The sequence below is a fragment of the Lycium ferocissimum genome, chromosome 6, assembly GCF_029784015.1.
Source record: "Lycium ferocissimum isolate CSIRO_LF1 chromosome 6, AGI_CSIRO_Lferr_CH_V1, whole genome shotgun sequence".
Taxonomy (NCBI): domain Eukaryota; kingdom Viridiplantae; phylum Streptophyta; class Magnoliopsida; order Solanales; family Solanaceae; genus Lycium; species Lycium ferocissimum.
The window spans coordinates 57,307,483-57,335,048 of NC_081347.1; the positions used below are offsets into that span (position 1 = coordinate 57,307,483).

General features: G+C 38.8%; 1 long non-coding RNA gene across 2 annotated transcripts; it reads right to left on the bottom strand.

Annotated features, from left to right (window-relative positions):
* LOC132059875 (uncharacterized) lies at positions 1 to 27,566 on the bottom strand. Of its 2 annotated transcripts, XR_009415757.1 has the most exons (4): positions 26,624 to 27,566; positions 26,486 to 26,550; positions 15,189 to 15,359; positions 1 to 613 (listed from the first exon to the last, which is right to left on the bottom strand). It is a non-coding gene; the product is annotated as an uncharacterized LOC132059875 (long non-coding RNA). The 2 variants fall into 2 exon arrangements; XR_009415756.1 differs by lacking the exon at positions 1 to 613 and having other exon boundaries at positions 15,064 to 15,359; positions 26,624 to 27,564.

A 27,566-nucleotide genomic window follows, 5' to 3' on the forward strand; every position in this document is an offset into this window, starting at 1 on the left:
TATACATGGTATACATGAGTATATATACATAAAGTAAAGTAACTAACTAATCATAATCATAATTAACTAACTTAATGACACAGAGAAATTACCATCTACCCTTCTAGTTACATGCTTCCTATTTCATTCCTTCCACACTCCCCCTCAAGCTAGGTATGGGGTATGTCAAATATGTTCAAAAACCTAGCTTGGAACTTAGATATTCATGTTGAACCCTGGTAAGTCCTTTAGTCAATATGTCAGCAGGTTGTCCCAATGTAGGGATATATTTTGTTGCTACCATCCTTTGCATTATTTTTTCCCTTATAAAGTGGAAGTCTATTTCAATGTGCTTGGTCCTTTCATGATATACAGGATTTGCTGCAATCTGAATTGCTGCCTTACTATCACTGAAAATGTCAACTAGCTTCTTGTGATCAACTCCTAGTTCTTTAAATAATCCTAGCCTCCATACCGGCTCAGATAAGTTGATACAATGCTTCTGTACTCTGATTCCTATTTGAGCTCCTACAAATAGTTGTCTGTTTCTTTGACTTTCAAGTGACTAATGAATCTCCTAACTTGATTAAGTAAGCTATTACTCATCTTCTAGAGATAGGACATGACGCCCAATCTGCATCACAAAATGCAGTCAAGTCTGTGTTGCTTTTGCTTGACAAAAGAATTTCTTGGCATGGTTGCCTTTTCAAATATCTTACAATCCTTAAGGTAGCTTCCATATGAGACTGTTTAGGTTGTTGTAGAAATTGACTCAGAGTTTCAACACTGAATGAGACGTCTGGCCTGGTCATTGTTAAATATGGTAGTTTTCCAATAAGTCTTTCATATGCTCCTTGATCTGTGAGTGGATCATCTTGTGTAAGTTGTGGTTGTTTCTTTTTGATATGATCTCTGATTTGCTGTATGTGAATTACTGTCCATAGACTGTAAGTGTCACAGCCCAACCGGAGGGCCATGACGGGCACCCGGAACTAACCTACCGAGTACCCCCTAACATATTTTCATAACCACATCTAGGTGAGCCACATGGCTAACTCATAATTACCATGCGCCAAATAACACGAATTTCATCGGAAGTAGGCGCCTTTATATAAACATCACTAACTATGCCCATATATACACAAGCCGGCAAGGCTATCAAAATAATATACAAAATATGAGCCGACAAGGCTGAGGGATATCTAGCTATACACATCTGTCTACGAGCCTCTACGAAGAGTATGTAATATCATAAAGACGGGATAGGACCCTGCCATGCCCATATATGTACACAAAAAAATAATACCATCTACTGCAGCTCCGGATCAAAAGGAGCGAGCAAGCAGGAGTTGTCCTATCTGCCTAGAAAGATTCGATAAAGAAAATGTGAGTGGGCGCTGCTATGCAATCTTCTTGGAGCGACCCTATAGGTAGGTCGTCTCTCCTGTCTGCACACCTGTGGGCATGAACACATCGTCCACAAACAAAAGGACGTCAGTACGAACAATGTACTGAGTATGTAAGGCATGAATAGTAACATGATATAAGCATGAAGAATAACATAAGATAGAAGGGCCATTTATACCTCTTGAGACGTTCATCATACTTACTTAACCTTTCTCTAAAGAAAACATCCCATACATATAATGATACCATATCCGACCATATAGGTTCGGTGTCATCCATACCCGCCCATAGCAAGGCTCAACATTGTCCGTACCAAACTGTAGTGGTGTGTGCACAATAGATATCATACCCGGCCATATAAGCTCGGTGTCACATCATAGCTTTAAATATAAATATACATATAGGAATACATAAGTAAAAGCAACATCATCATCATCATCATCACTATATCTTTCCTTAGAAGATCAACTATTGTAGGGTGAGATCAATGATATCATGAGAGTGTCAAGAACTATGAGCTTTAGCACTTCTAGGAATAGAGCCATCATGGGAGACATTATGAATATCATATATAGGTTCACAACACAGAATCATGCCTTAAGAAAGAAGGGTTAGCCTTACATACCTTTACGTCTTCTTAACTACTTAACGTTCTCCTCCAAAGTCCAAAAAATCTACATTCAAGAGGATTCGTACCAAGGTTAGGTCTCAAAAACACTCTTAAGTTCAAACTAGTATAATTTGGGAGCTAGAGAAAATTGGGCAGCATTTCCCCTATTTCATCTACATCTACCAAATTCCAAAACAACTCCCAATTAACAATAACGTCATCCACAATGCCATAATTAAGAGACTTCATTCAAGTTATGCTCCATTCAACCCTAAAACTCATTTTCATAATCAACCCATAATGATAATTTCAACACAACTCCATATACACTTGTATACAACACTTCCTCATCATCATTATTACCATCCATAACCAGATTATACTCATAAAATGCCAAGAATTATAACTTAAGTTAATTTATAGCTCAAAGTACCCTTGAATTCATATTTGAACTCTTTTTCCATTTTATTCTTTCAACCCAAGTGTATAACAATCAAACAACCTTAGCAATATGCAATAGATGAAAAAACTTACCTTAATCACACAAGAGCAAGCGTTGGATCAAATTATTCCACTAGAGTGAAACCTCCAACTTCAACACCAAAGAAATTCTTGACTCTACAAACCCTAGTAGGATTTCTAGCACTTGAATCTCTTGATCCTCTTGGATTTGGCCTTGATTAGCATATGAAATTGGGAAGAGGGTTTGGAGAGCCTTAGGGTATGAAATGGGCAAATAATGAATCCAATTGGAGAAAAACGAAATATAAAGATCCACTTAAAATCCTGCGACATACTTTGACGGCCACTTTGACGGACCGTCAAACATCCTACGGTCTGTCAAATGGACCGTAAAATATGCCCAACCAGACAGACCTCTCTGTGGCCATTTCACGGTGGAGGCTCCACCATTTGAAGGGCCATCAAACATCCTATGGTCCGTCAAATGGGTCGTCAAAATGCCCTTCCGATAACTTGCTTTCTTTGATTCGTTTTAACCTCTAATCCTTCCAATACTTACTAAGCATAAACTCTTCACAAACATAATATGAACATGCTTAATGACATATAACCTCAAAGGTAATCCCATTCCAAGACTAGAATGACTAACGTACAACAAATCTTAACATACGGAACTACGAGGTGTAACATTCTTTCCCCCTTAGAAATATTCGTCCTCGAATGTTGCACTCATAGGAATTCTATAAAAATTTCGCCAGAGTTTCCCCTATAACTATACTATTATCATCCTACCATAACAACCCAAAATACACAATGGCCAGCAATAATGGCCACACACAACTGAGAAAATCGTCAAAAGGAAGCATTACGTACTTGAAGATAATGGTGGCACTATCTGAACCTCCTCTGAGGATGGAAAAAAATGTGGATACCTGAATTCTCTTTATTTTATCTTTATTATTGTTTCTCCATAGAACTTTAACTGAGGCTACATCCTTGGTTATGAGCCTCCGAACTTGTCTATCTAGAGTAGCAATGGGAACTTCTTCATAGGACAATTGCTTGGTGACCTGGACATCGTCCACAGGTACAATTCTAGAAGGGTATCCAATGCACTTATGAAGCATCGACACATGAAAAACTGGGTGGACTGATTCCAAGCCTGAAGGTAGATCCAACTCATAAGTCACCTAGCCTACCTTGCGTACAATCTTGTAAGGCACAATATACCGAGGACTAAACTTGCCCTTCTTTCCAAATCTCATCACACCTTTCATAAGTAACACCTTCAAGAATACCCAATCAGTAACTTGGAATTCCAACTCTCGTCGGCGATTATCTGCATAAGATTTCTGACAAATCTGAGCTGCTAATAATCGATCTACGAATAAGTTTGACCTTTTTCATGGCTTACTGGATCAAGTCTGGCCCTATTAACTTAGTTTCTCTCACTTCGAACCACCCAACTGGTAATCTACACATGCGCCCATATAAAGCCTCATACGGGACCATTTAGATGCTGAAATGATAACTATTGTTATAAGCGAATTCAATAAGCTCATCCCAACTACCTCCGAAGTCCAACACACATGCCCGTAACATATCCTCGAGAGTCTAAATGGTACGCTCAGCTTGTCCGTCAGTCTGCGGGTGAAATGTTGTGCTAAGGCTCACCTGAGTCCCCAAAACTCCTTGGAAAGACTTCTAGAAATTGGCTGTGAACTGGGTTCCCCTATCAAAAATAATAGATACTGGAACACCATGGAATCGTACTATCTCTTTGATATAAAACTTTGCATAATCCTCAGCAGCATATGTAGTTCTGACTAGTAGAAAATGAGCTAATTTCGTGAGTCTATCCACAATTACCATATAGAATCATACCTTCACTGAGAACGGGGCAAGCCTGCAATAAAGTCCATATTAATCACTTCCCATTTCCAAGTCGGGATTTTTATATCTTGCAACAATCCGTCGGGCTTTTGGTGCTCAATCTTTACTTGCTGACAGTTTGGACATTGAGCTACGAATTTTGCTATGTCTTTCTTCATTCCGTCCCACCAATATATGGATTTAAGATCATGATACATTTTCGTCGCTCCCGGATGAACGGAATAACGGGAACAATGGGCTTCTTCCAAAATCTGATGACGTAATCCTGCAACATCAGGAACACACAATCTGCCTCGACATCGGAGAACTCCATCTGCAGAAATCTCAAAGGATGACTTTTTCTTTTGAGGGAGTGTATTTCTGTAATGAACTAATATGGGATCCTCATACTGGTGTTCTTTCACCTCAACCACCAATGACGAAACAGCTAAATTCTGAATGGTAACTCCCATATTTCCCGAGTCCATTAATCGAACTCCTAGGCTAGCTAACTGCTGAAGCTCACGAGCTAACTCTCTTTTCTCTAGCTGAACATCATATAAGCTACCCATAGATCTATAGCTAAGAGCATCAGCTATGACGTTCGCCTTCCCTGGGTGATATAGGATGCTAACATCATAATCTTTCAACAGCTCCAACCATCGCCTTTGCCTTAAATTCAACTCTTTCTACTTGAAAATATAGTAGAGACTCTTGTGATCTGTATAAATATCAACATGAACACCATACAAATAATGCCTCCACATGTTCAATGCATGAATTACCGTAGCCAACTTTAGATCATGGGTTGGATAGTTTTTTTTCATGTTTTCTCAACTGCCTTGAAGTATAAGCAATCACCTTTTCATGCTGCATCAATACATAACCTAACTTGACGCCTGAAACATCGCAATAGACAACATAGCCTTCCGATCCTTCTGGAAGTATCAGAACTGGGGCCGAAGTCAATCTATTCTTCAGCTCTTGAAAACTGCATTCACAAGCATCCATCCATTGAAATTTAGTTGCTTTCTGAGTCACCTTTATTAGTGGTGCAGAAATGGAAGAGAAACCTTCTACAAATATTCAATAATAACCAGCCAAACCTAGAAAACTACGAACCTCCGTAGGCGTTCTAGGCCTTGGCCATGTCTTTACAGCTTCGATCTTCTGGGTATCCACCCGAATACCATCAGTTGAAATAATATGCCACAGGAAAGTCACAGAATTCAACAAGAACTCGCATTTTGAAAACTTTGCATAAAGCTCCCGAGCCTGAAGAACTCTAAGGACCGTACGTAAGTGATCTGCATACTCTGCCTCTGATCGTGAGTATACCAGAATATCATCGATAAATACAATAAAAAACAAGTCTAGGAAGACCTGAACACATTGTTCATCAAATCAATGAATACTGCCGGTGCATTAGTTAATCCAAACAACATTATCCGAAACTCGAAATGACCATATCTAGTTCTAAAGGCTGTCTTTGGAATTTCCTTCTCCTTAACTCTCACTTGATGATACCCGGATCTTAAATCTATTTTTGAGAACCATTTGGCACCCTGCAATTGATCAAATAAATCATCAATCCTTAGAAGTGGATATTTATTCTTGATGGTCACCTTATTCAGCTGTCTATAATCAATACACATTAGCAAGGAGCCATCTTTCTTCCTTACAAACAACAAAGGTGCTCCCCACATCGATGAACTAGGCCTACTAAAGCCTTTCTTAAGCAAGTCCTTCAATTGCTCCTTCAACTCTGCAGGAGCCATTCTATAAGGAGGGATAGATATGGGCTTAGTACCTGGTAGCACATCAATAGCGGGTAGCACATCAATAGCAAAATCAATCTCTTGCTCTGGTGGAAGGACTAGAAGCTCGTCCGGGAATACACCAGAAAACTCATTCACTACTGGAACAGATTGAAGAATTGGCAATTTTGCTTCTGTATCTTGGACCCGGACTAAATGATAAATATAACCTTTAGCGATCATCTTCCTTGCCTTGAGATAGAAAATAAACCTACCTCTCGGAGATGCTGTAATACCTTTCCACTCTAAAACTGGTTCCCCCGAAAATTGAAAACGAACCATTTTTGTTCTACAATCAAAATTGGCATAACAAGAAGCCAACAAATCCATACCCATAATGACATTAAAATCTACCATTTTCAGCTCATTTAGATCAACCATATTACAACGGTCACAAATCACAACCACACAATTTTTATACACCCGACTGGCTATCACTGGGTCACCGATGGGTATGGATACTTCAAAAGGCTTAATTGGCTCAGGTTTCACCCCAGTATGATCAGCAATATAAGGGGTAATATATGACAATGTAGAACCTGGATCAATCAATGCGTACACATCGTAAGAAGACACCAATAATATACCTATGACAACATCGGGGGAGGACTCTAGACCCTGCCGCCTAGCCAGTGTATTAATATAGTGCGGAGGACCACTCAGCGGGCGCTCCTCCTCTGCCTCTACCATGACTAGATGGTGTCTGTGAACCTTGCCCCGGAGGGCGTATCGATGATGAAGAACCAGCTGCTTACCCTGTGGACTGAACCGTACCCCTACCACCTCAAAATGGACACTCCCGCATGATATGGCTTGACTGGACGCAAGCATAATAAACATATGAACCTAATCAGCACTGTCCCCAATGTAGCTTCCCGCACTGAGTACATCAAGGTAAAGATGGTCTCATCTGGCCTGAATCACCCCTATGCTGAGAACCCGAAGCTCTGAAACTCTGACCCAGCCCAGAGCGAATAGGGCGATCAAACCTCTGGCCCACAAACCGTGGAGGTGCACTAGTCACCGTATGGCCTGAGTGCCTAGAATACTGCTGCCTCTGACCTGCTCTAAACTCACTAACAGGACCTGAGGATTTAGCCATCTTACTATAACCCTTATTATACTCACGTTCATTCCCCCTCTATTGATGCCGCTATTCCAAATTCTGGGCATGGGCCTGGATGTGAGAAATATCCATACCATCCTGGAGTGAAGCCGTCAAACACTCATCCATCAAATGCGGCCTTAAACCATTCACAAACTGGTGCACGCAATCTCCCAATCAGCTACCATGGCCGGAGCATACTGTTATATCCCGTATTTTTGCACATTCGGGAAACTTGGAAAAGATGGCGACTTGTAAGAATAAGGTTATATTTTGATATCATTGGGTGTGTATGATGTTACTTGTGGAAATATGGATGCGGAAACATCGGAGAAGGCCTAAGGGCAAAATTGGAATCTTGGAAATTTGTTTCGGGAATTTGCAAAAAAGATGATCCATAAGAATTGGGCTAGAAAAAAAAATAAGAAATTGAGGCCCAAGTGGTAAGGGTGGCCGGCCACATAGTGGCCCAAGCCCATGATTTTAGTAATTATCCATGTGCCAAATTAATGATAAAAGGAGGGTTATCTTCATTTTGGTTCAAGAAGTTTCAAGAAAAAAAAAAAAAAAAGAGTTGAGAGCAAGAAAGGCCAAGGGTTCGGCCAAGAGAAAAAAAAAAGGAAAAAAAAATTAGTTCATCAATCTTCAACCCAAAAATCCAAATCTTCTTGTATTTCTACTAATCTCAAGGTGCTCTTCAAAGTGGTATAATTAGTTTGGCAAGAAACTATCTTTGGTGGCAAGAAGAACTTGTTGGGAAAAGGTAAGAATTCTATGTTCTTTTTATGTTATGAAGGTTTGTCTATGTTATAGCATGTAGAAATGAATGAAAAGCATAAAAAGGGGTGTGTGGTGAATGAGGCCGTGTGGTGTGTGCAAGTGTGTGTGGCCGTGTGATGTTGGATTAGTGGGGGAAGATGAATTAAATTCGTTTAATATGTCAATTATGTTGTTGTGGCCTTTGTGATGTAAAGGAAGGTTTAATGAATTAAGTTAGCTTGAAAGTTGGGTGTATGTTGTAATGAGAAATTTATGTGATTTTTTATATAATTTTTATATAATGATGAAAGTAAGATCTTAGATGTGAATTGTGATTATGATTTATGAAATTGGAAGATGGAAAAATGTTATGAATATGCATATTGAAGATTAAGAGGTTTTGGATGAATTATGGTTTGATGGAAACCTTGTGTATTTTGAGAAATGATGAGAAATGTGCCTGAATTGTATTTGAACGGCCTTGAATTAGAGAATGAATATGAAAATGTCCATATTAGTTGAAAGTGTGAAGTTGGAGTCGAAGTTGATGCATTATGTAGAAGGAAAGACCCTTTGTGTTAATATGTGTTTTGTAACGATTATTGATATTCTTGGTATTGTTGATGTTGTTGTTGGGTTGGTTGTTGTCATTTAAGCCGAGTTTAATGCTCGGGGATGTTGGATTTATAGGGGAGATGCTGCCCAAATTTTTGTAGAAAAGTATAAGTTGAGATTCAAGTTCTAAAGGCTTGAAATTGCTAATTGGTAAACATGACCATTTGTAGATTTTGGAGCAAACGGGATTGGAGATTAAGCGAGCGTAGGACGTCCGTAAGGTATGTAACGCTCACCTATCTTTCATAAGGCATGTCCTAGACCCCCTAGGCCGAAAACGGAACCTCGGGACTAATTCTGCTCCCAGAAATCCGAGTTTGATTTTGGTCACTATTCATTCAGCGCGATTGAACTATGAACTTTATGTTTGATTAAAAAGAATGCCTAATCTTCGTAACTTTCGCAAATGAGTCCAAATTGCTCCGAAACTCCTATAGATAACTTTACGGAGCCTAATGTACGTAAATTATGTTCGCCGCCTCGAATCGACCGAGTGGAGCCCGCAAGTCCCGAGATTCTCCTATTTGATTTGTTTGGCTCGTTTTCGTTCGATATGAAAAAGAAGTGTTCGCTTATGACGTTGCGGTCCGTTTGAAATGTCCGATAATGATATTTGAAAGTTCGTTACTGATATTTGAAAGTTCGTTACTATGAATGATGCTAAATTTTTTTTGAAAATGATCTACGATGTATTTTTGAGAAAATTGATAAGTTAAAAGTCCGTAACTTTTGTATACTAATTCCGATGTACTCAATATTCGTTTGGAGCCTTCTAAGGCTACTGTATATCGTATATCTATATATGGAATTATGTGTTGAGTCGGAAATTACTTTTGATATGCATATGGTTTCTGCACTACTCCGCTCGTGCCATATTATGGTTTTCGTTCGCCGGTACCGGGCCGGTTTTGTGATCGTGCGCATTATGACATATTCGGCGGTATGATGTGTTACGGTTTCGAGACCTCGCCATAGGGCGGTTCAAGTCCATGGTGTTATGATGTGATATGGCTTCTGATATATTCGATGATATGATGTGATGTTATGATGTGTTCGGAGACGTACGGAGATTTGAAAGCATGGAGTATGATGTGTTGTGGCACCAGCATCGGGGGTGACCACGTATTCTGAGCTTTATGCATGATTTTTATTTGCATTCTGTACATTTGTATTTCGCACGGGTTTGATCGGTTACGTCTGTATTTGTTTCTGTATCTCCTAGATCCATTTATGATTTGAGTTATTGTACCTCCTGCTTTACATACTCGATGCTACTTCTTTCGTCTGCGAACCCTGTCCTCGGGGGCTGCCGCTACATGCCCGCAGGTACAGACGCATCGCGTGGTACGCCACCAGTTTAGGACCTCTGTTCTGCTGTCTGGAGTGCTCCTTTGATCCGGAGCTTATACTTTTGGTATATACCTTTTCTGTTGTATATTCTGTACATTTGCTACTGTTCGGGTACGGCGGGGCCCTGTCCCGTCTTATGTTCATATGTTTTGTTCTGTTTGTAGAGGCCTGTAGTCATATTTGTGGGTCGTGGGTCCAGTCTGTTTGTATGTGACTCCGGTTTGTCTGTATATGATTCTGATTTGCGTCCTTAAGCGGCCCCGTAGGCTACCACAGCGTATGGCCCACATGTTTGTATGAGTGTGTCTGGGCGATGTACATTCCGCCAATTTGATTCTGATGTAATGTTTGACACGGGTGGCCGCTTAGGATCGCGTTTGTATGATATCTGCTTTGATTATCGGTACGAGTAACGTCTGTTGCGTCTGATTATGTGGCACTATACTGGTTTGGTTCGTGAGTTCGTTTGGGTGCCTAAGTGGGGCACCAGTCACGGCCCACGGGGCTGGGTCGTGACACATACCTAGCCAAAGGATTAAAATGGAGGCTATACTCTAGGGCACTCATATTTTCCTGTCTAAGATTTAAGAACCTGCTAGTTCTGGCCCGTCGAACCTCTGGCGGCAAATAATGTTGGAGGAAAGCATCTACAAACTCTTGCCATACCAGTGGAGATGCATTGACTCCTCTAGGAGATATCTAAACCATATACCAATGAACCGCAACATCCTGTAATCTATAGGAGGCCAACTCTACTGACTCAACATCTGAAGCATGCATTAACCGCAATGTTCTTAACTCTATCTATAAAGCTCTGAGGGTCCTTATCCGGTTTTGACCCAAAGAATTTTGGAGGGTTTAACCTAATAAGATCACGGGCTCTGGCACTGACAGCTCTATCACCATGACCCGTACCTTGCCGCTGAGCCTGCGCGGTGACTAATTGAGTTAGCAAATGGATTTTCACCTCTTGGCCTAAGGCATCTGGTGGAGGAACTGGGGGTGCTGGAGCTGGAGCTGAGGCTCCTTCATGCTCCTCTGAAGCAGGTGATGAGTGAGAGGACCGAGATGGAACCTCATTATGGGACTCGCCTCCATCTATCTCTGTAGGCGGTACCCGTTTAGTCCTTCTACCTGCCACTGTCTTGCCCTTTTAGGCTGCTATATCTTTTCCCTTTACCGGCATCACTGAAAACATAACACACGGTTAAGAAAAGAGAAATTCTTATATCATGGCTCTATCACACGATCTATGATGAAGAAGAAGGTCAATCATTCCTAGATGCCTGCAGCCTTCTATTTATAAGTGTGGCGCGCTTCACACCCATAAAAAAGACTCTACTGGACACGACTCGTAGACACACCCTAGGACGAACTGCTCTGATACCACTTTTGTCACAGCCCAACCGGAGAACACGCGCGGGTACCCAGAACTAACCCACCGAGTACCCTCTAACATATTTTCATAACCACATCTAGCTGAGCCACATGGCTAACTCATAATTACCATGCGCCAAATAACACGAATTTCAGCGGAAGTAGGCGTCTTTATATAACCATCACTAACTATGCCCATATATATACAAGACAGTAAGGCTATCAAAATAATATATAAAATATGAGCCGACAAGGCTGAGAGATATCTAGCTATACACATCTGTCTACGAGCCTCTACGAAGAGTATGTAATATCATAAAGATAGGACAGGACCCCGCCATGCCCATATATGTACACAAAAAAATAATACCATCTACTGCAGCTCCGGATCAAAAGGAGCGTTGCTATGCAATCACTGCCGGAGCAGCCTATAGGTCTGGTCTGTCTCCTTGTCTACATGTGGGCATGAACACAGTGTCCACAAATAAAAGGACGTCAGTACGAACAATGTACTGAGTATGTAAGGCATAAATAGTAACATGATATAAGCATGAAGAATATCATAAGATAGAAGGGCCATTTATACCTCTGGAGACGTTCATCATGCTTACTTAACCTTTCTCTAAAGAAAACATCCTATACATATAATGATACCTTACCCAACCATATAGATTCGGTGTCATTCATACCCAGCCATAGCAAGGCTCGGCGTTGTCCGTACCCAACTGCAGTGCTTTGTGGGCAATAGATATCATACCCGACCATATAAGCTCGGTGTCACATCATAGCTTTATATATAAATATACATATAGGAATACGTAAGTAAAAGCAAAATCATCATCATCATCACTATATCTTTCCTTAGAAGATCAACTATCGTAGGGTGAGATCAATGATATCATGAGAGTGTCAAGAACTATGAGCTTTAGCACTTCTAGGAATGGATTCATCATGGGAGACATTATGAATATCATATATAGGTTCACAACACTGGAATCATGCCTTAAGAAAGAAGGGTTAGCCTTACATACCTTTACGTCTTCTTAACTACTTAACGTTCTCCTCCAAAGTCCAAAAAATCTATATTCAAGAGGATTCATACTAAGGTTAGGTCTCAAAGACACTCTTAAGTTCAAACTAGTATAATTTGGGAGCTAGCGAAAATTGGGCAGCATTTTCCCTATTTCATCTACATCTACCAAATTCCAAAACAAATTCCAATCAACAATAACGTCATCCATAATACCATAATTAAAGACTTCATTCAAGTTATGCACCATTCAACCCTAAAACTCATTTTCATAATCAACCCATAATGATAATTTCAACATAACTCCATATACACTTGTATACAACACTTTCTCATCATCATTATTACCACCCATAACCAAATTATACTCATAACATGACAAGAATTATAACTCAAGTTAATTTATAGCTCAAAGTATCATTGAATTCATATTTGAACTCTCTTTCCATTTTCCTCTTTCAACCAAAGTGTATAACAATCAAACAACCTTAACAACATGTAATAGATGTAAAAACTTACCTTAATCACACAAGAACAAGCCTTGGATCAAGTTATTCCACGAGAGTGAAACCTCCAACTTCAACATCAAAGAAATTCTTGACTCTACAAACCCTAGTAGGCTTTCTAGCACTTGAATCTCTTGATCCTCTTGGATTTGGCCTTGATTAGCTTATGAACTTGGGAAGAGGGTTTTAGAGAGCCTTAGGGTTTGAAATGGGTAAATAATGAATCCAATTGGAGAAAAACGAAATATAAAGATCCACTTAAAATCCCGCGACATACTTTGACGGCCACTTTGACGGACCGTCAAACATCCTGTGGTCCGTCAAATGGACCGTAAAATATGCCCAACCAGACAGACCTCTCTGTAACCATTTCATGGTGGAGGCTCCACCATTTGACGGGCCATCAAACATCCTACGGCCCGTCAAAATGGGTCATCAAAAATGCCCTTCCGATAACTTGCTTTCTTTGATTCGTTTTAACCTTTAATCCTTCCAATGCTCACTAAGCATAAGCTTAAATCTTCACATACATAACATGGACATTCTTAGTGTTATATAACCTCAAAGGTAATCCCAGTCCAAGACTAGAATGACTAACATACAACAAATCTTAGCATACGGAACTACGAGGTGTAACAGTAAGTGACTCAGATGATCATCATAGACTTTGGTGGTTAACTTTGTAGTGGTGTCTATAGGTGTTATAGCTGTAGCTAATCTAGTTTCTGATATCAGTTCGAAAACATACTTCCTTTGATGCATCAATAATCCTTTTCCAGATCTTGCAAAATGAATTTCAAGGAAATGCACCAAGATCTTTCATCTTGAAGGCCTTCTGCAGTGTCTCTTTAGTGTTCTTGATTAGCTGTAGACTACTTCGTGTTATTAACATGTCATCAACATATACCAATACAATAATAATTCCTTTTGCACTATTTTTAATGAAGAGTGAATGATCATATTCACTCTGATGAAACTGATAAATAAGTAAAACTTCAGTAATTTTTGCATTCCATTGCCTTGGGGCTTGCTTAAGTCTATACAAGAATTTGATTAGTCTACATATTTTCATCTCCCCCTGACTTGAAAATCCTTGTGGCATCTCCATATAGATTTCATCATGAAGATCACCTTGTAGAAAGGCATTATATACATCCATTTGATGTATATGCCATTTGTTGATGGCTGATATAGATAGCATTGTTCATACAGTCTTCATTTTAACCACAGGAGAGAATGTTTATTGATAGTCAATTCCTTCCTTTTAGCTATATCCTTTTGCTAAAAGTTTGTCCTTAAATCTTTCTATTTCTCCTGTTACTCTGTACTTTATTTTGTAAATCCACTTGCATCCTATTAGACTCTTGCCTTGTGGAAGAGTGACAGTTTCCCAAGTGTGATTGCTTTCAAGAGCTTCTATCTCCCTTTTCATTGCTTCTACCGACCTTGGGTCTTTTACTGCTTCAGTATAGGTCTTTTGTTCAGTTTCATTTGAAGTAGCTGCTATATAGGATTGATAGTTGTTGTATGATTTGTAGTTGGATATAGGATGTGAAATATCTTGGTGTATGTTTAATGAGACAAAATCTTTCATTCATATTGGTGGATTTTTGTTTCTTTCTGATCTTCTTTCAGGCGGAGCTGGAATGACAGGTGGTTCTGCTGGGAAGACAATATCTTGTGGTGGTATATTTTCTGGCACGTTAACTTCTATCGGTGGTGTTGGTTGTTGTGGTAGTTGAGGTTGATTTGAGGTGTGATTGTTTGGTTGATTTGATTGTAGTTGTGTTTCTTTTTGTTCTAGAGGAATTGGATGACAGTAGTTTGGTTCAGTTTCATATGAACACAGATTTGGAGAGATTTTCTCAGGAAATAGTGTAGTATGGTTTGATTTCATTGTTTGAAATGGAAACATGTCCTCCTTAAATTGTACGTCTCTGCTAACAAATATAGTTCTCCCTTGCAAATCATATAGAATGTATCCTTTTTGTGTTGCTGAGTATCCCATAAGTACATAAACTTTAGACCTAGACTTAAGTAGGCGTTTGGACATGCGGTTTGAAACCATGAGATGAAACCAGCTTTTGGACATGCATTTCATCTCATGGTTTCAAACCATGATTTGAAACCCCAAATCATTCCTTTCCATGGTTTCAAAAAAATTTAAATATAAAACTTGACCCATAAATTTATATTTTATATATATAAAAAAAAAGACCCATAAGTTGGTAAACCAATTTTGTTCAAAGAAGTAGCAGACAGTACTTTGTTTAAAGAAGTAGCAGACATGTGTCCAAACCTTATGTGCCACAATTGAATCTCTTCTACATTCCTCCAAGTATATTTTTGTTGATCAGTGTTGCCAGGCTATCAGTGCAATTCATCTATTTGGGTTGTGAGCTTGATTCACTAAGATGTAGAGTCCAATCTCCCATCTACCAATCTCCTTCACCTTTCCAGTGGAAAGATCCTGAAATACACAAAAATCAAGGAAAAATTTGACTGAGCAACACAATTCTCTTGTTATCTGTGACACTGACATAAGATTGAACTGAAACTGTGGTATGTGGAACACATTCTTAATGGTAATTTTATCTTAAAGAGTACTAGAACCGGTGTCTGTTACTACTGACACATCTCCATAAGGGAGGAACACCTTATTTGGCTAATTAGTCTGAATAATGGTTCCTTCATCTAGCAGTCCTTTATCAACTACCATGTGATTAGTAACTCCAGACCCTGGCTAACTCTTTATCATGTCCTCTTTGTGCCTAGTTTCAAATATAACTTGCTTTCTATTTATAAATTATGTGCTCAATTCAACTCCATCCTAATTTTCTCTACCTTTTGTGCTATTTTACAGGGCCCTTAATGAAGCGGCCAGTGGTTCTGGGTAGAGTTAGCCAGGGTCTCTACCTTCTTCACTCAGCCAACTATCTCAAGTCTAGAGCTTAGGAGCTGTTACACCCTGCACTTTCAGAGCAGGAGCACGCCACTTATTTCACCATATTAATGGATTATCGGAGATGTCCTGTGAATTTTTGAAAGGTACAAGCCATGAGAAGTACGTAACAATGAAGTAAAGGATGAATTATAATCTCGTAAGTCGTAACCGGGAAGGACAACCTTGGAACCAAAGGACATGACCATTATCAAGTATGATTAATGATCAATATCATGTATGGAGAGTTTTGAAAGATTCCGGGATCAAGCAAATCGAAGAAAATAAGTTTGTTGAAAATTTAAAAAAAGTTGGCAGAATTTTGGACAGAAGCTTTGGGTCAACTTTAGAGGGGTATATCTCCTAGTATATCAGGAGTTTTGAAGTGAAACGAAAGCCTAAATTGAAGTTCAGGAAGTCTAGTTTCCAACGTAATTAACCGTTTGTCAAAACGAAATCAGAGTAGGGAGTTATAGGCATTTCAAGATAAGCCTCCAAGCTGCCAAATAGCTCCCTGCGGGCCCTACTTGGAAAGTCGGTGGAACCGACTCTTAAGGGGTATAAATACTGTATTATTCCACTTTTTTCATCATTTACACTTCTTAGGAGTTCTAGACACATCCATACACTTCTCTTAAACACTTATAACCCCTTTAATCAAGAATTCAACAAGATTACACCAAACTAGTTCATAAAAAGTGATTGTTCTTGTTTCTACTTGATGTTGTGGTGAGTTTGGTCTTAAATAAAGTTGGTGTGGCTAAAGTTCTTCAAATATAAGGTATGTTCTTCATCCTATCTCTTATGTTGAGTTAATTTGAAGTTTTAGCAAGTCTTAAAAGTGAAAATAGTTATGAAGGAAAGGTCATAAAGTATTGTGTTATAGTTATTGAGTTTATAGACTGTTTTGAGCATGTTGTGGCTCTGTTGTTTGGCTAATTTCCATGTATATAGATGGTATCTAATGTTATTGGTGTGTTGATGAGATTATGCTCCTTGATTGGGAAGAAAGGAAGTGTATATTGTTGTTGTATGTTGATAAATATCGTATGGGATGTTTTATGAAATATTTTGGTATTGATGATGATGATGTTGGTGTTAGTGTTGTTGTTGTTGTGTTGGTTGTTGGTATTGTGATTTTGGGCTAGGGATATAAACAGGATATATACTGCCCGAATTTCGGCAGATTTTAAGGAGATTTAATTTGAAGACTTAAGATAAGCATATAACGATAAGACTAACAGTAGTATGAATTCTCTTGAATCTAGATTTACGAGCTTGGAAGGATAAACGTTAAGTAGTAGGAGACCAAAAAGGTATGTTAAGGCTAGTCCCTTTCTTTCTAAAGGCATGATTCTTTTCTTATGAACCCATACATGTTTTCCATAATATTCTTATTCCCAAAAGTTAGAAGTTCATGATTCTTAGAGTTTCTTTTGATGCTAAAGATAAGTATGTCCCATGATGATAATGATGATGATGATGATCCCATTCTAGAGATTCCAAAGCTTTATGGATTTGATGCTATTATGAGATTATTGATCTTATTTCATGATTTTCTTATTTTATTCATTGTTGTTGATCTCACCTTATGTTACTTGTTCCTTCAAGGTGAGATATAGCGATGATGATTGTTCCATAATATAAATCGGAGGTTTACCGATCTTACACCGCTTCATTGAGTTTAGGAATATGTACTTAAGCAATGTTTTGTAGGACATGAATAGAGAGCCTTATGGTGTATCTCAGGATTTGATTAATGTTTAGTTAAGCGAGAAGAAGTTCTAACAGCACAGAACTGTGCTTATAAGTCTTATGTGATCATGAGAAGTGCATAGAGATTACTCATGGAGGCCGGGTCATGATGTTGATTATATTTACCACTGGTCTACGACCAGTTGGGCAGCTATGTATTACCACCGAGCTACGTTCGATTAAGCAGATATGTATTTACCACCATGCTACGGCTGGTTGGGCAGTTATTACCACCGTGCTACGGCCGGTTGGGCAGATATGTATTTACCACCATGCTACGGCTGGTTGGGCAGTTACCACCGTGCTACGGCCGGTCGGGCAGTTACCACTGATCAGTTGGGCAGTTAGCACCAGGACGATAAGTAAGTTAGAGACACAGTATTGTACATAGATGTAGTTAAATATATGAGAGTATAGAGAGATATGCATACTAGATTCTCATTGGTAAGTCAGAAGTGCCAGGTTGGTTCTTATCCTTCTTCTTGCAGTATATGTTTATTATGTTACATTTCCGCCTTACATACTCGGTACACTATTCGTACTGACGTCCTTTTTCTTAGGGATGCTACATTCATGCCCGCAGGTATAGACAGACAAGACGAGGACCTTCCACGTTAGGCTGCCTCCAGGTACAAGTCTTGATTGGTGGGCTCCACTTCTTCTTGGAGCATTATCGATTCTGGGTCCGTGTATGTATTCTTGTGTGTTACGGATATGTCGGGGGCCCTGTCCCGACATGTATACTTCAATATGTTCATAAAGGCTTTTGCAAACAGTTTCTTGTATACAACTTAGTTATGTCTTGTCAGTGGTTACGTCGGCATCATGGGCCCATTATACATATACATATGCATGATATTATATTCATAGTTAGCCTCTTTGGCCTTATTATGCCATTCGAGACATAGAGGACGCAAGTTACAGTTTGGTTTGCTCGGTCCTAGTAAGGTGCCGCGTGCCAATCGCGCCTTACCAAGGTTGGGGCGTGACATGAGCTTAGTTCAAATAACAGTTCTGATCATACTCCTTGTACTCAGAATTTTTGTAGTTCACATAAAAATTCTGTTCATACTCTTTGTAGTTAGAACTTTAGTAGTTCTTTTCCTAATTCAGTTCAGTTTTTACCACTAGTTGCTTCTGATGTAAGCCTCTGGCATATGAGATTGGGGCATATCTCTTATTCTAATATAAATTTTTTCCCTTCTGTTCCATCTCTTGTTTCCAGTGTTAATCATTTGTGTGATGTTTGTGCTAAAGCTAGGCAGAATAGGTTGCCTTTTCATTCTAGTTCTATTTCAACCAAACATGTTTTTGATCTTATACATATCGATACATGGAGGCCATACAAAACTCCTACTCATGATGGATTCAAATACTTCCTAATCATTGTTGATGACTTTACTAGGGGAACTTGGACTTTTCTCTTAAGCAATAAATCAAATGCTTTCACAATTCTTAAACAGTGTTTTGCCATGACTGAGAGACAGTTTCAAACTAAAGTCAAAATTCTAAGGACTGATAATGCTCTAGAGCTGGGTAGTAGTGCAGAAACATCTCATTTTCCTGCTGAAAAAGGCATACTTCATCAAAATTGTTGTGTTTGCTCTCCACAAAAAATGGTGTTGTAGAGAGGAAACATAGAAACCTTCTAGAAACATTTAGGGCATTATTGTTTCGATCTCATTTGCCTGGTTATTTTTGGGGAGACTGCCTAATGACAACTACTTAGTTGATAAACAAATTTCCATCCAGTTGTCAAGATGACAACCATTAGATGTTTGTTAAGTGTTGCAGTAAAGAAGGATTGGGGGATTTCTCAACTTAATGTTACTAATGCTTTTTTACATGGGGAACTTCAAGTGGAAGTCTACATGAAGTCTCCTCCTGGTGTTACATCCCCCTTCTCCTACTCATGTTTGCAAATTACAAAAATCCTTATATGGTTTAAGACAAGCTTCATGGCAGACTCTCTCTACCAACTTTAACCTAGCCGCCACAAAACCTACACTAAACCTTTATCCCACCGGCCGGTGATCAGCCTCCACCTGATGATAGACCACCCCCGTCCCCCCATAAACCCACATCGTATGAAAGCACCGTCCCACCACTCAATCGTACCCAAAACAGTAGCAAACGAGTGAAAGACAAAGCTTCTTCATCACAAACCGAGCCTAAGAATTTGCCTAACGACATGACAAAACAATCAAACCAAACTGTTTATACCAGTCTTTGAAACCAATCACCCCAACACAAAACACTCAAAGAAATCACTATTCCATCAAAAACTGTGAAGGTTGTTGATGGAGAGCCATACATTGAATGGAATTCTACAGAAGTAAGCAGATGATTATTAAGGAGGAATTACAGTATGCAGTTCTAGGAAAGTTCTCTTATGACATCATAAATATTAAACAATTAAGAGACATAATTCCTATACAGTGTGGATTAAAAGGCAAAGCTATAATAGGATTAATTGAAGAAATATATATCTTGATAAGATTGTCTTTATTGGAAGATTATGTGAAGATGCTATCAACCCCAAAGATACTATTTAAAGGTCCAAGATAGGTATTGCCAGATGAGACCACTGATTTGGGACCCATGGTTCAAGCCTGAAGAAGAGACATCCATGGCTGTGGCATGGATCAATTTTCCAGAGCTTCCACCAAACTTCTTTGCAAGGGAGGCTTTATTCTCTATGGCATCTGCAATTGGGAAACCATTAACAGTTGATTTAGCAACAACAAATAGGACTAGACCTAGTTGTGCAAAAGTTAAAGTACAAATAGACCTAATTGCTGAACATCCTAAGAGGATTAATATTGTTGAAGTGGATGAGATCACTGGCAAAAGCAAGGGCAAATGGATTAAAATAAACTATGACTATCTTCCTAAATACTGCAAACATTATAAGCTTCAGGAGCATGGAGAAGATGATTGTAGATCACTGAACCCAGAATTGTAGAAGCAATACAGAGAAGAGTTGAAAAAGAAACAAGAGGCAGAGGTAGAAATACAGCAGAAGAAAGAAAACAATAGGGGGGATAGAACTATCAAGGGAAACAGGAATGGATGAAGAGGAGACACAACAAATATGTCAAGGATAAGTCTGGAATCATAATAGTAGAGGTAGGCAAGGAGGATAATAGAAAAGAGGTTGAAATAAACAATACCTTTGACATCATGAATCAGGACACAAAAGAAGGGAAGAAAGAAGTGGAAGCTGAACAAAGGGTGGTACATGTAGAGAAACAAAAGGAAAGCACCAAGACATAGATTGAAAATAGTTTTCACAAAAGGACAACACCAAATGTCATTGAGGAGGAGGTAGAACAACAAACAAGTAGCAGTGAAACAAAAGTGAGAGGGGATAAGTGTAGGGCAGAAGAGACAGTATCAGGGGAACCAAAAAGATGATAGCATGGGTGTTGAAGATAATCAAATTCAAGAAGAGAAAGATATAACAAAAGAGAGTGAAACAGAAGAAGTAGCAGCAACGAGTATGTAAGGGGGAACACAAGATCAAGAGAAAAAGCCAATACAAGTTACCTGTAGTCATGATAGCAGCAAAAGGGAGACTGGTGAGAAAAATAGGAGACAAAACTCTTCGGGGGGTGATCAGGAAAGAGACACAGGGCAAGAAAGTGAAATCAGAACCACACCTACAAAACAAAACAGTCCAAAAAGTAACAAATCAGAGAGGGGGAGTAACATCAAGAGTAATATGCAACTAGTTACATAATTGAATGAGCAGCAACAGCAGGAGAATAAAAGTACAGATAAATTTGCAAATGGTAGTAAGGATCTAGATGGGAAAAATTTAGAGCAGAATTTTCAAGCAGCCATGAAGCAGGGTGATCTTTCACCAAAATATCAAAAAGGTCCTGGGAAAGAAAAAAAGAAGAGAGACACCAACGTTCCACCTGGGACTGGGTGTCAAACTAGAAGGTCTTGTAATAAACCTAATGTTTAGAATGAATGCAATGATATGGAACATTAGGTCAGTGAACACTATGGAAGCTTTTCAAAGATTAACTAAGATGCATCTTCATTATAATTTTGGGTTTATAGGTCTACTAGAACCTTTTTAAGATCCAGATAAAATTGAAGGATATATGAGGAGGTTGAATATAAATACTGCTCTAGTGAATACATTTGGGAAGATTTGGCTATTTGTAGATGACTTATTTGAGGTTGAAGTGGTGTTGGACCATGTACAACATGTAACTGTCAAACTTAAAAGTCAAGGGATGCAGGAGGAATTATTAATAACAGTGGTGTATGCTAAATGTACTCAGAATGAGAGATTGGAACTTTGGGATAGTTTAGAATCAATTGCAGATGTTATTTCTTCTGAAGAGGAGAAATATGGTCGTCTACCAATGAGTGTTAGGGAGATGCAGGACTTTATCTCATGCTTGCAGAACTGTGGAATACAAGACTTGAGGTTCAAAGGGAGCAAACATACATGGTGGAATGGGCAAAGTGAGGAAAATTGCATTTTTAAAAGGCTGGATAGATATTTGGGAAATCAAATACTGCAAGGTTTGTATCCTAATATTGAGGTTAAGCATCTCATCAGAACAGGATCTGATCATGCCCTTTTACTTGTTACATATAGGGGAGATTCACTGCCTATAAAGAAACCTTTCAAATTCCAAAACTTCTGGGTAAATCATGAATCTTTCTTGGAGACTGTGAAGAACAATTGGCAAGCTGATTTTGTGGCCAATCCTTTCAGTCTTTTTCATCATAAATTGAAAAAGTTGAAAGTAGCTTTAGTGTAGTGGAGTAAGAATACTTTTGGGAATATTTTTCAAGAAATTGCAGTGTTGGAGGATGTGATTAAGGTACATAGGATACAATTTGAGCTTCAACCTACACCTCATAATAGGGAAATATTGCAAAGAGTTCAGGCTGACCTGAACAAATACTTGCATCTAGAAGAACAGTTCTGGAAGCAAAAGGCAAGTATGCAGTGGTTTGAAAATGGGGACAGAAATACAAAAATTTTCCATGCTTATGTACAAAGGAGGAGGAAGAGGTTACAGATTAGGAGAATTCAAGACTCAGGAGGAATTTGGATAGAGGAGCAAGAGGGTATTGCATCAGAGGCTATAAATTTCTTTAGGGGACAGTTTACAAAAGAGCTGGATCATGATAATTTTGAAATCCTAGATCATGTGCCCTGCATGATTTTAGAGGATCAAAATAATCAGATCACTTCTATGCCAACAAAAGAGGAAGTTAAAAATATTGTTTTTAGTCTGAACGGAGAGAGTGCTGGAGGACCTGATGGATTTACTGGAATTTTCTTTCAAAAGTGTTGGCATATCATTGGAGAGGATATTACTAATATGATGGTCGCTTTCTTCTGTGGGGCAGAACTTCCTAAGTTTATAACTCACAATAATTTGGTCTTATTACCAAAAAAGGATATCATAAATTCCTTTTATGATATGAGACCTATTAGTTTGAGAAATTTTATAAATAAAATCTTTTCTAGGCTCATTCATGAAAGGATAAATGAGGTACTGCTAGATTTGATGTCATTGAACCAATCAGGATTTGTGAAAGGAAGGAGCATTGTTGAGAGCATATTATTGACACAAGAAATTGTGTCTGATATTAGATTAAGAACCAAGACTGCCAATGTAGTTATGAAGCTAGACATGGCTAAAGCCTATGACCGGGTATCTTGGTTATTCCTAACCAAGGTATTGAGGAAGATGGGGTTTTCCCACATGGTAGTGGACATGATATTCAGGATTATCAGTAACAATTAGTACTCAATAATGATAAATGGGATACAATATGGTTTTTTCCAGTCATCAAGAGGAGTAAAGCAAGGGGATCCCTTATACCCTACACTTTTTATTCTGATAACAGAGGTTTTAACCAGAAATTTAAACCAGTTGCATCAAATTCCTCAGTTTAAAGGTTTTGGTTTGCCTAACTGGAGTCCTAAGGTGAATCACTTAGCCTATGTAGATGATATGATCATATTTCATCAGCTGACATTTTGTCTCTAAATCTAATTATGGAGATGCTGGGGAAGTATAAAAAGGCATCAGGGCAGAAAGTGAACAAGGAAAAGAGTTTTGTATACTTACATCACTCAATTCCAAATGACATCAAAATAATAGTGGAAGTGGTGATTGAAATGAATAGAAAGGACTTTCCTTTTACATATCTGGGATGTCCCATCTTTTATAGTAGAAAGAGGAGGAATTGTATAATTCAATTTTAAAAAAGATCATGAATAGGTTACAATCTTGGAAAGGCAAAATGCTGCCATTTGTACGAAGGGCGATAATCAAGCATGTACTACAAGGAATGCCAATACATCTTTTATCTGCCCTGAATCCACCTGTTGGGGTGATAAGGCAGATACATAACTTGTTTGCATAGTTTGTTTGGAGTAACGCTGTGGGTGGAAAAAGCAGACATTGGGTATCTTGGAGTCATATGTGTATTCCAGAAAGAGAAGAAGGATTGGGTTTTAGGCCACTTCATGATGTATCCATGGCCCTTTATTGTAAGATTTGGTGGAAGTTTAGAATCACTCCATCTTTATGGAGTGCCTTTTTTAGCAATAAATATTATAAGAAGAAGAATCCTGTAATTGTGGAATGGAAATATGGTTCTCAAAATTGGAAGAAAATGCTACAGGCTAGAGACATTATTGAACAACACATCTGGTGGCAGACAAAAATGGGGAATACACTGTTTTGGTATGATAATTGGACTGGATTGGGGGCATTGTATTTTGCTTCTGAGGGAGACACATATGATGATTCAATCAGAAATGTTCATGAACTGGTACAGAATGGAAATTGGGATAGAGAAGAATTGGAGCAATTGTTATCTGAGGATGTAGTACAACACATAATAAACACTGTAAAGCCACCTAGTAGTACTGAAGAGGATGAACCATGGTGAATTTTGAATACTAAGGAGCATTTCACAGTAAAAACAACCTGGGACTATTTGAGAATAAGGGGACAAGAGAATGAAATCTACAAGTATATATGGATCAAGGGATTGCCATTCAAAATATCTTTTTTCATGTGGAGATATTGGAAGTTTAGGATTCCAACTGATGAAGTTCTTAAGAGGATGCATATAAACCTAGGATCTAGGTGTTGGTGTTGTTCAATTCCTAAGGAGGAGACGGCCCAACACTTATTTGCTAAATCTTTTTCTGCTAACAGGACTTGGTCCAATTTTTCTTCTTTTGCAGGTATAAATATTGAAGGATTACAATTACAGCAAATCACAGTGAAATGGTGGACTGAGCCTGTCAATGACAGACTTAAACTAATATTTCATGCTATGCCAGCTGTAATTATGTGGGAACTTTGGAAAAGAAGAAATGCTTATAAACATGGGGAGAAGAAATCAGTTGGGAGATGTATTTTCCAGACTATTGTTACTAATCAGAGATTGATTCAGGTTAGAAATCCATCTATTCAGAACATTCCAAATAAATGGGATGAAATTATTCAGCTGCTGGAGGGATATAGAACTCAGGTGAAGGTAACTAAGGTTACTTGGCATCCACCATCTAAAGAATGGCTAATTTGCATCACAGATGGGGCATCTAGGGGGAACACAGGAAAGAGAGCTTATGGGTTTTGCGCTAGAGATGAAGATGGAAACATGATTCATGCTCAGGCTGAGGAGTTGGGGCACATAACAAACATAGAAGCAGAGGCAATAGCTATCTTAGAGGCAGTTAAATGGTGTAGAAATACACAGAGGGATAAAATCATTGTCCAAACTGATTCATTGATGTTGTAGAAAGTGCTAATTGAGGAGTGGAAACCACCTTGGAGTATTGTTAGGTATTATGAGGAAATTAAACAGCTACTAAGAGGGAAACAATACGTTTTTTCACACATGCTGAGGGAGGGAAACAAATTAGCAGATTTATTAGCTAACAAAGCCCTAGATACAGGTCCAATTAATTGTCAATCATTTGTAGGGCTAGATGTGGAGCTAAGGAAGATTATCAACAGTGACAAATCTCAAATACCATACATAAGAGTGACTTGTAAGGGAAGGTAAGGGGACTACAGAACAAGAAGAGAAGTAAGAAGCATACCATGGGTTCTTGGGCTTGGACTCAAAGTGGAGAACCTCAACAGGTCGGATTCAGCTCAGATATGGAACATCTCCTCCGACGCAGCCATCGACACACACATATGGAGAATATCAGAATAATACCAAGCAAAAGGAAAGATAAGGAGACAAAGGGGACTTACACAATCAAGCGGGGAAATTGCAATGGATGGTCCTGGAAGAGGGGGCACACTCTTCAGAATAGCATCTCATCATTAAAGTGGAGTGGATCGAGCTTATCGACGAAGAAGCAGCCATGGATGGAGCTTCAAATATTCCGACAACAACAAAGAGATAGGGCAAATGAGTTGACTGCCCTTACATATGTTATTTACTTTCCTTTTTGCATTTTCTTTTGTTTTTCCCATTGTTTTTTGTTTTTGGGCTCAGCTGGACGACTTTTTGATTTGTTTTGGACTTTGCAATTAATAAAATACCCAATGCGGGCCTAATTTATTTAAAAAAAAACAAACAAAAAAAAAAGCTTCAAGGCAATGGTATGCCCGGATTACTTTTGCTCTTAATTTCAAGGGACACTCACACTCTCTCAATGATTATTCACTGTTTTTCAAAACCTCTCCTAATAAAATTTCTATCATTGCAGTCTATGTTGATGATATTCTACTCACGGGTGATGATCCCATAGAAATTCAATCCATTAAGTATTTTCTTCATTCAAAGTTTAGGATCAAAGATTTGGGTCAAGCCAATTACTTTCTTGGTATGGAAATTATTAGGGAACCCCAAGGAATCATTCTAAGCAAGAGAAAATTTACCTTGGACCTCTTATTGTCTTGACTTGAAGCCTGTTTCTTCTCCCTCAGTCATTGTTCAAAATTATCTGCAGATGATGGTGTGTTCGTGAAAGATCCTACTAAGTATCACAAAATCAGTGGCAAACTAAATTATCTTACCCATTCACGACTTGACCTTAGCTTTTTCGTTCAACACCTTAGTCAATATATGCAAACACCTCACATATGGATGTTGCTTTAAGATGCCTTCGTTACTTTCTCCTCGATCCTGATCTTGGTATTTTCTTGTCTTCTTCCCAAAATTTCAATCTCCTTGCCTTTTGTGATTCTGACTGGGGGAGATGCCCTAACTCTCACAAATCCATAAGTGATTTTTTCATCACTCTCGGTGGTTCCCATGTTTCTTGGAAAACCAACATAAAATCTTTGGTTTCACTCTTATTTGCCGAGGCGGAGTATCGATCTATGCGACGTGTTGTTGGTAAAATTGCCTGCCGGGGTTCGATTACTCACAGATCTTTCGATTCAACCAAATTTATATGTCCCTCTTCACTCCAATAGTCAGGATGCCATTCATATCGCCAAAAATCAGGTCTTTCACGAGCGTACGAAACATATTGTTCTTGATTGCCATTCCGTATGCCAACAGTACCTTGGTGGACTCATTTCCCTCTCTTTTGTCCCTTCAAATTCTCAGATCGCCGACATCTTTACAAATCCCTCTCCGATCCGGCTCATCTCACAAACTTGTGCAAGTTGGGGGTTTCTTCATCCACAAATGGTGATTTCCAAAGAGAGGAAGATGATTTACAGAGAAAGGAAGAGGATTTATGTATCACTTTGAAGAAGGAACCTAAGTCGATATCTACTAAGTCAAAGACTTCGGATCTTCCTATGATTAAAGGACAAAATGATCTCAACCGTTCATCTCACACCAAGTTACCCATATCTCATCCGTTGATCAATACAACTGGAAGAATAAAACTTGGAGCACCCAATATTCCCACTCTACACGTAGCATGGGAATTACATAGGAAGCTTTCTTATACATAGTTTTCTTTTATTTTAATTGATAATTTGTTAGTTTGTTACACCATAGCTA